Source organism: Arachis ipaensis, chromosome B4, assembly GCF_059453495.1.
Source record: "Arachis ipaensis isolate K30076 ecotype BB chromosome B4, ASM5945349v1, whole genome shotgun sequence".
In the NCBI taxonomy this organism is placed as follows: domain Eukaryota; kingdom Viridiplantae; phylum Streptophyta; class Magnoliopsida; order Fabales; family Fabaceae; genus Arachis; species Arachis ipaensis.
The window spans coordinates 45,884,913-45,892,151 of NC_142439.1; the positions used below are offsets into that span (position 1 = coordinate 45,884,913).

The 7,239-nt window shown below is 39.0% G+C and overlaps 1 non-coding gene across 1 annotated transcript; it reads left to right on the forward strand.

Moving 5' to 3' along the window:
• The first annotated feature begins 5,752 nt into the window (after positions 1–5,752).
• Positions 5,753–5,860, forward strand: LOC148567409 (small nucleolar RNA R71). Its single transcript, XR_015881520.1, has one exon. It is a non-coding gene; the product is annotated as a small nucleolar RNA R71 (small nucleolar RNA).
• Positions 5,861–7,239: the final 1,379 nt, after the last annotated feature.

Below are 7,239 nucleotides of genomic sequence, written 5' to 3' on the forward strand. Positions count from 1 at the left end.
TTAAGGTATATGTCTATTTGTTTACAGTACACCATACTTAATCATATGCCAGGATCAATATCATTTGTAAAGTGAATTCTTTTGTTTTTCTTGTACTACGATAGAACTTAGCTAAATCCATAGATGATGCGTGATGCACGAAATTGTGATCTCCAGGCTCGAACAAATCCTGGTAATGGCTCCAGAACTTGGTGCTCTGATCTTAATTCATAATTGTCACAACTTCGATACAACTAACCAGCAAGTGCACTGGGTCGTCCAAGTAATACCTTACGTGAGTAAGGGTCGAATCCCACGGAGATTGTTGGTATGAAGCAAGCTATGGTCACCTTGTAAATCTCAGTCAGGCGGATATAAAATAATCATGGAGTTTTCGAATAATAAATAATAAAACAGGGATAGAGATACTTATGTAAATCATTGGTAGGAATTTCAGATAAGCGAATGGAGATGCTTTTCGTTCCTCTGAACCTCTGCTTTCCTGCTATCTTCATCCAATCGGTCTTACTCCTTTCCATGGCTGGCTTTATGTGATACATCACCACTGTCAACGGCTACTTTCGGTCATCTCACGGGAAAATGATCCAATGCCCTGTCATGGCACGGCTAATCGTCTGGAGGCATCACCCTTGTCAATGGCTTCATCTTATCCTCTCAGTGAATAATATGCTCACGCACCCTGTCACGGCACGGCTATTCATCTGTCGGTTCTCGATCATGCTGGAATAGGATTTACTATCCTTTTGCGTTTGTCACTAACGCCCTGCAATCGCGAGTTCGGAGCTCGTCACAGTCATTCAATCATTGAATCCTACTCAGAATACCACAGACAAGGTTTAGACCTTCCAGATTCTCTTGAATGCCGCCATCATTCTAGCTTACGCCACGAAGATTCTGGTTAGGAGATCTAAGAGATACTCATTCTAGCTTAATTCATGTAGAACAGAAGTGTTTGTCAGGCACGCGTTCATAAGGGAGAAGGATGATGAGCGTCACACATAATCATCACCTTCATCATGTTCTTGGGTGCGAATGGATATCTTAGAAGCGAAATAAGAAGAATTGAATAGAAAACAGTAGTACTTTGCATTAATCTTTGAGGGACAGCAGAGCTCCACACCTTAATCTATGGAGTGTAGAAACTCTACCGTTAAAAATACATAAGTGAAGGTCCAGGCATGGCCGAGATGGCCAGCCCCCTAAAACGTGATCAAAGGATCATAAGGTAATCCAAAGATGCCTAATACAATAGTAAGAGGTCCTATTTATAATAAACTAGTCACTAGGGTTTACATGAGTAAGTAATTGATGCATAAATCCACTTCCGGGGCCCACTTGGTGTGTGTTTGGGCTGAGCTTAAGTGTTGCACGTGCAGAGGCCATTTGTGGAGTTGAACGCCAGTTTTTGTGCCAGTTTGGGCGTTCAACTCTGGTTTTGGATCCTTTTCTGGCGCTGGACTCCAGATTTGGGCAGAAGGCTGGCGTTGAACGCCAGTTTACGTCGTAAATTCTTGGCCAAAGTATAGACTATTATATATTGCTGGAAAGCCCTGGATGTCTACTTTCCAACGCAATTGGAAGCGCACCATTTCGAGTTCTGTAGCTCCAGAAAATCCACTTTGAGTGCAGGGAGGTCAGAATCCAACAGCATCAGCAGTCCTTTTTCAACCTCTGAATCTGATTTCTGCTCAAGTCCCTCAATTTCAGCCAGAAAATACCTGAAATCACAGAAAAACACACAAACTCATAGTAAAGTCCAGAAATGTGAATTTAACACAAAATCTGTTAAAAACATCCCTAAAAGTAACTAGATCCTACTAAAAACATACTAAAAACAATGTCAAAAAGCGTATAAATTATCCGCTCATCACAACACCAAACTTAAATTGTTGCTTGTCCCCAAGCAACTGAAAATCAAAATAGGATAAAAAGAATAGAATATACTATAAATTCCAAACTATCAATGAAACAGAGCTTCAATCATATGAGCGGGACTTATAGCTTTTTGCCTCTTGAATAGTTTTGGCATCTCACTTTATCCATTGAGGTTCAGAATGATTGGCATCTATAGGAACTTCAGATTTCGAATAGTGTTATTGACTTTCTTAGTTCAGTATGATGATTCTTGAACACAGCTTCTTTATGAGTCTTGGCCGTAGCCCTAAGCACTTTGTTTTCCAGTTTTACCATCGGATACATAAATGCCACAGACACATAATTGGGTGAACCTTTTCAGATTGTGACTCAGCTTTGCTAAAGTCCCTAATTAGAGGTGTCCAGGGTTCTTAAGCACACTCTCTTTTTTTTTTTGCTTTGGATCTTGACTTTAATCGCTCAGTCTCAAGTTTTCACTTGACACCTACACGCCACAAGCACATGGTTAGGGACAACTTGGTTTAGCCGCTTAGACCAGGATTTTATTCCTTTAGGCCCTCCTATCCACTGATGCTCAAAGCCTTGGGATCCTTTTTATTTGCCCTTGTCTTTTGGTTTTAAGGGTTATTGGCTTTTTGCTCTTGCCTCTTGGTTTTAAGAGCTTTTGGCTTTTTCTGCTTGCTTTTTCTTTTTCTTTCTATATTTTTTTTTCGCCTATTTTTTTTTTCTATTTTTTTTTCTGCAAGCTTTGTTCTTTGCTGCTTTTTCTTGCTTCAAGAATCATTTTTATGATTTTTCAGATTATCAAATAACATGTCTCCTAGTCATCATTCTTTCAAGAGCCAACATATTTAACATTCTTAAACAACAACTTCAAAAGACATATGCACTGTTCAAGCATACATTCAGAAAACAAGAAGCATTGTCACCACATCAATATAATTAAACTAAGTTCAAGGATAAATTCAAAACTCATGTACTTCTTCTTCTTTTGATTTAAAACATTTTTTTAAGAGAGGTGATGGATTCATAGGACATTTATAACTTTAAGACATAGTTACTACTACTAATGATCATGTAATGAAGACACAAACATAGATAAGCACATAACATAGAAAATGAAAAACAGAGAAAGTAAGAACAAGGAATGAGTCCACCTTAGTGATGTCCTTGAGCTCTTCTATGTCTCTTCCTTGTCTTTGATGCTCCTCCTTCATTGCTTTTAGATCTTCTCTGATTTCATGAAGGATGATGGAGTGCTCTTGATGTTCCACCCTTAGTTGCTTCCAATAATTGTGTGGAAGAAAATGTATCCCCTGAGGTATCTCAGGGATCTCTTGATTTGCAGTCAAATGTTCTACCACTGAGCTATAGACCCTTGATGGAAGCTTTTGTCTTCCCTTTCCTCTTTCTAGAGGCTTCTCTGGCCTTAGGTGCCATCAATGGTTATGGAAAAAACAAAAAAGCTATGCTTTTTACCACACCAAACTTAGAATGTTGCTCGCCCTCGAGCAAAAGAAGAAAGAATAGAAGAATAAGAAGAAGATATGGAGGAGATGGAGGGAGATGTGTATTCGGCCATATGGGTGGGATTGGGTGGGAAAGAGATGTTGAATTTTGAAGGAAAGTGGGTGTTTGGATGTGAGTGGTAAAGAGTTAATAGGGAAGAGTGTTTATTGGGAATAGAGGATGATTGAGAAGAGAGAAGAGAGTGAGTGGAGGTAGGTGGAGATCCTGTGGGGTCCACAGATCCTGAGGTGATCCTGTGAGGTCCACAGATCTTGAGGTGTCAAGGCATTTACATCCCTACACCAATTTAGGCATGCAAAATGTCCTTGCACACAACTCTGGGCGTTCAACGCCCATTTGCTGCCATTTCTGGCGTTGAACGCCAGAACCATGCTTGTTCTGGGCGTTCAGCGCCAGGATGCTCCCATTCTGGGCGTTCAGCGCCAGAACTATGCTCTGTTCTGGCGTTTGAACGCTAGACAGATGCTCCTCCAGGGTGTGATTTTTCTTCTGCTGTTTTTGATTCCGTTTTTGAATTTTTTGTTTATTTTGTGACTCCACATGATCATGAACCTAAGAAAACATGAAAAACAATAAAAATAAGAATTAGATAAACATTGGGTTGCCTCCCAACAAGCGCTTCTTTAATGTCAATAGCTTGACAGTGGGCTCTCATGGAGCCTCACAGATGTGCAGAGCTTTGTTGAGACTCTCCAACACCAAACTTAGAGTTTGGATATGGGAGTTCATCACCAAACTTAGAGTTTGGTTGTGGCCTCCCAACACCAAACTTAGAGTTTGACTGTGGGGGCTCTAGTTGACTCTGCTTGGAGAGAAGCTTTTTCTGCTTCCTCTCCATGGTTGCAGAGGGAGATCCTTGAGTTTTAAACACAATGGAGTTCTCATTCCATTGAAGGAATATTTCACCTCTGTCAACATCAATCACAGCTCTTGCTGTGGCCAGGAAAGGTCTTCCTAGGATGATGGATTCATCCTCTTCCTTTCCAGTATCCATGACTATGAAATCAGCAGGGATGCAAAGGCCTTCAACCTTTACTAACACGTCCTCTACTTGTCCATAAGCCTGTTTTCTTGAGCCGTCTGCCATCTCTAATGAGATTTTAGCAGCTTGCACCCCATAGATTCCCAGTTTCTCTATTACAGAGAGGGGCATGAGGTTTATTCCTGAACTAAGGTCACACAGAGCCTTAAAGATCATGGTGCCTATGGTACAAGGTATTATGAACTTTCCAGGATCCTGTCTCTTCTGAGGCAATGTCAGTTGATCCAGATCACTTAGTTTATTGATGAACAAGGGAGGTTCAACTTCCCAAGCATCAATGCCAAACAATTTGGCATTCAGCTTCATGATTGCACCAAGAAACTTGGCAGTTTGCTCTTTAGTGACATCCTCATTCTCTTCAGAAGAGGAATACTCATCAGAGTTCATGAAGGGCATAAGGAGGTTCAATGGGATCTCTATAGTCTCTAGATGAGCCTCAGAGTCCGTTGATTTCCCAGAGGGAAGCTCCTTGTTGATCACTGGACGTCCCAGGAGGTCTTCCTCCTTGGGATTCACGTCCTCTCCTCTCCTCTCAGGTTCGGCCATGGCACTTATGTCAATGGCCTTGCACTCTCCTTTTGGGTTCTCTTCTGTATTGCTTGGGAGAGTACTAGGAGGGATTTCAGTGATCCTTTTACTCAGCTGGCCCACTTGTGCTTCCAGATTTCTAATGGAAGACCTTGTTTCATTCATGAAACTTACAGTGGCCTTAGATAGATCAGAGACTAGATTTGCTAAATTAGAAGCATTTTGTTCAGAGTTCTCTATCTGTTGCTGAGTTGATGATGGAAAAGGTTTGCTATTGCTAAACCTGTTTCTTCCACCATTATTAAAGCCTTGTTGGGGCTTTTGATCCTTCCATGAGAAATTTGGATGATTTCTCCATGTTGAGTTATAGGTGTTTCCATAAGGTTCACCTAAGTAATTTACCTCTGCTATTGCAGGGTTCTCAGGATCATAGGCTTCTTCTTCGGAAGATGCCTCTTGAGTACTGTTGGATGCTGCTTGCATTCCATGCAGACTCTGAGAAATCATATTGACTTGCTGAGTCAATATTTTATTCTGAGCCAATATGGCATTCAGAGTATCAACCTCAAGAACTCCCTTCTTCATAGGCGTCCCATTACTCACAGGATTCCTTTCAGAAGTGTACATGAACTGGTTATTAGCAACCATGTCAATGAGTTCTTGAGCTTCTGCAGGCGTTTTCTTTAGGTGAATGGATCCACCTGCAGAAGTGTCCAGTGACATCTTTGATAGCTCAGATAAACCATCATAGAATATATCCAGGATGGTCCATTCTGAAAGCATGTCAGAAGGACACTTTTTGGTCAACTGTTTGTATCTTTCCCAAGCTTCATAGAGGGATTCACCTTCTTTCTGTATGAAGGTTTGAACATCAGCTCTAAGCTTGCTCAGCTTTTGAGGAGGAAAGTACTTGGCTTAAGAAAGCCGTGACCAGCTTATCCCAAGAGTTCAGGCTGTCTTTAGGTTGAGAATCCAACCATAATCTAGCTCTGTCTCTTACAGCAAAAGGGAAAAGCATGAGCCTGTAGACTTCAGGATCTATTCCATTAGTCTTAACAGTATCACATATCTGCAAGAATTCATTTAAGAACTGAAAAGGATCTTCAGATGGAAGTCCATGAAACTTGCAGTTCTGCTGCATCAGAGAAACTAATTGAGGTTTCAGCTCAAAGTTGTTTGCTCCAATGGCAGGAATGGAGATGCTTCTTCCATGTAAATTGGAATTAGGTGCAGTAAAGTCACCAAGCATCCTCCTTGCATTATTATTATTTTCGGCTGCCATCTCCTCTGCCTGTTCGAAAATTTCTGAAAGGTTATCTCTGGATTGTTGTATTTTAGCTTCTCTTAATTTTCTCTTCAGAGTCCTTTCAGGTTCTGGATCTGCTTCCACAAGAATGTTCTTATCCTTGCTCCTGCTCATATGACAAGGAAGAATGGCCAGAAAAATGATAATAATAATAGAGATCCTTTATACCACAGTATAGGGATCCCTTTGTGAGTGGAAGAGAAGGGGGAGACAAAGAATGTGATGTAAAAGAAGAAATGCAACTGTACGAATGGAAGAGATGTGAGATGAGATGTTAGGATATGAATGAATAAATAGAATAGGATGGGGGAGGTATAATTTTCGAAAATTATTTTGAAAAGGAGTTAGTGATTTTTGAAAATTGGTTTTTTTGAAAATTTGTTAGTATTTTTCGAAAATTTTTTTTGAAATAAAAATAAAAATAAAAATAATTAGTTAATTAAAAAGAAATTTTTGAAAAAGGGGGAGATATTTTCGAAAATTAGAGAGAGAGAGTTAGTTAGGTAGTTTTGAAAAAGTTAAGAAACAAACAAAAAGTTAGTTAGTTAGTTGAAACAAATTTTTGAAAAGATAAGAGGTTAGGAGGTTAGGAAAGATATTTTGAAAAGATATTTTTTTGAAAAAGATAAGATAAGAAGATATTTTTGAAAAGATATGATAAAATTAGTTTTGAAAAAGATTTTATTTTTAAAATCTTAATTAATGACTTGATTCATAAGAAATCACAAGGTATGATTCTAGAACTTAAAGTTTGAATCTTTCTTAACAAGCAAGTAACAAACTTCAAATTTTTGAATCAAAACATTAATTGATTATGTTATTTTCGAAAATTATGATATAAAAATAAGAAAAAGATTTTTGAAAAATATTTTTGGAATTTTCGAAAATAACTAATAATTTTGAAAAAGATTTGATTTTTGAAAAAGATTTTGAAAAAGATAAGATTTTCAAATTGAAA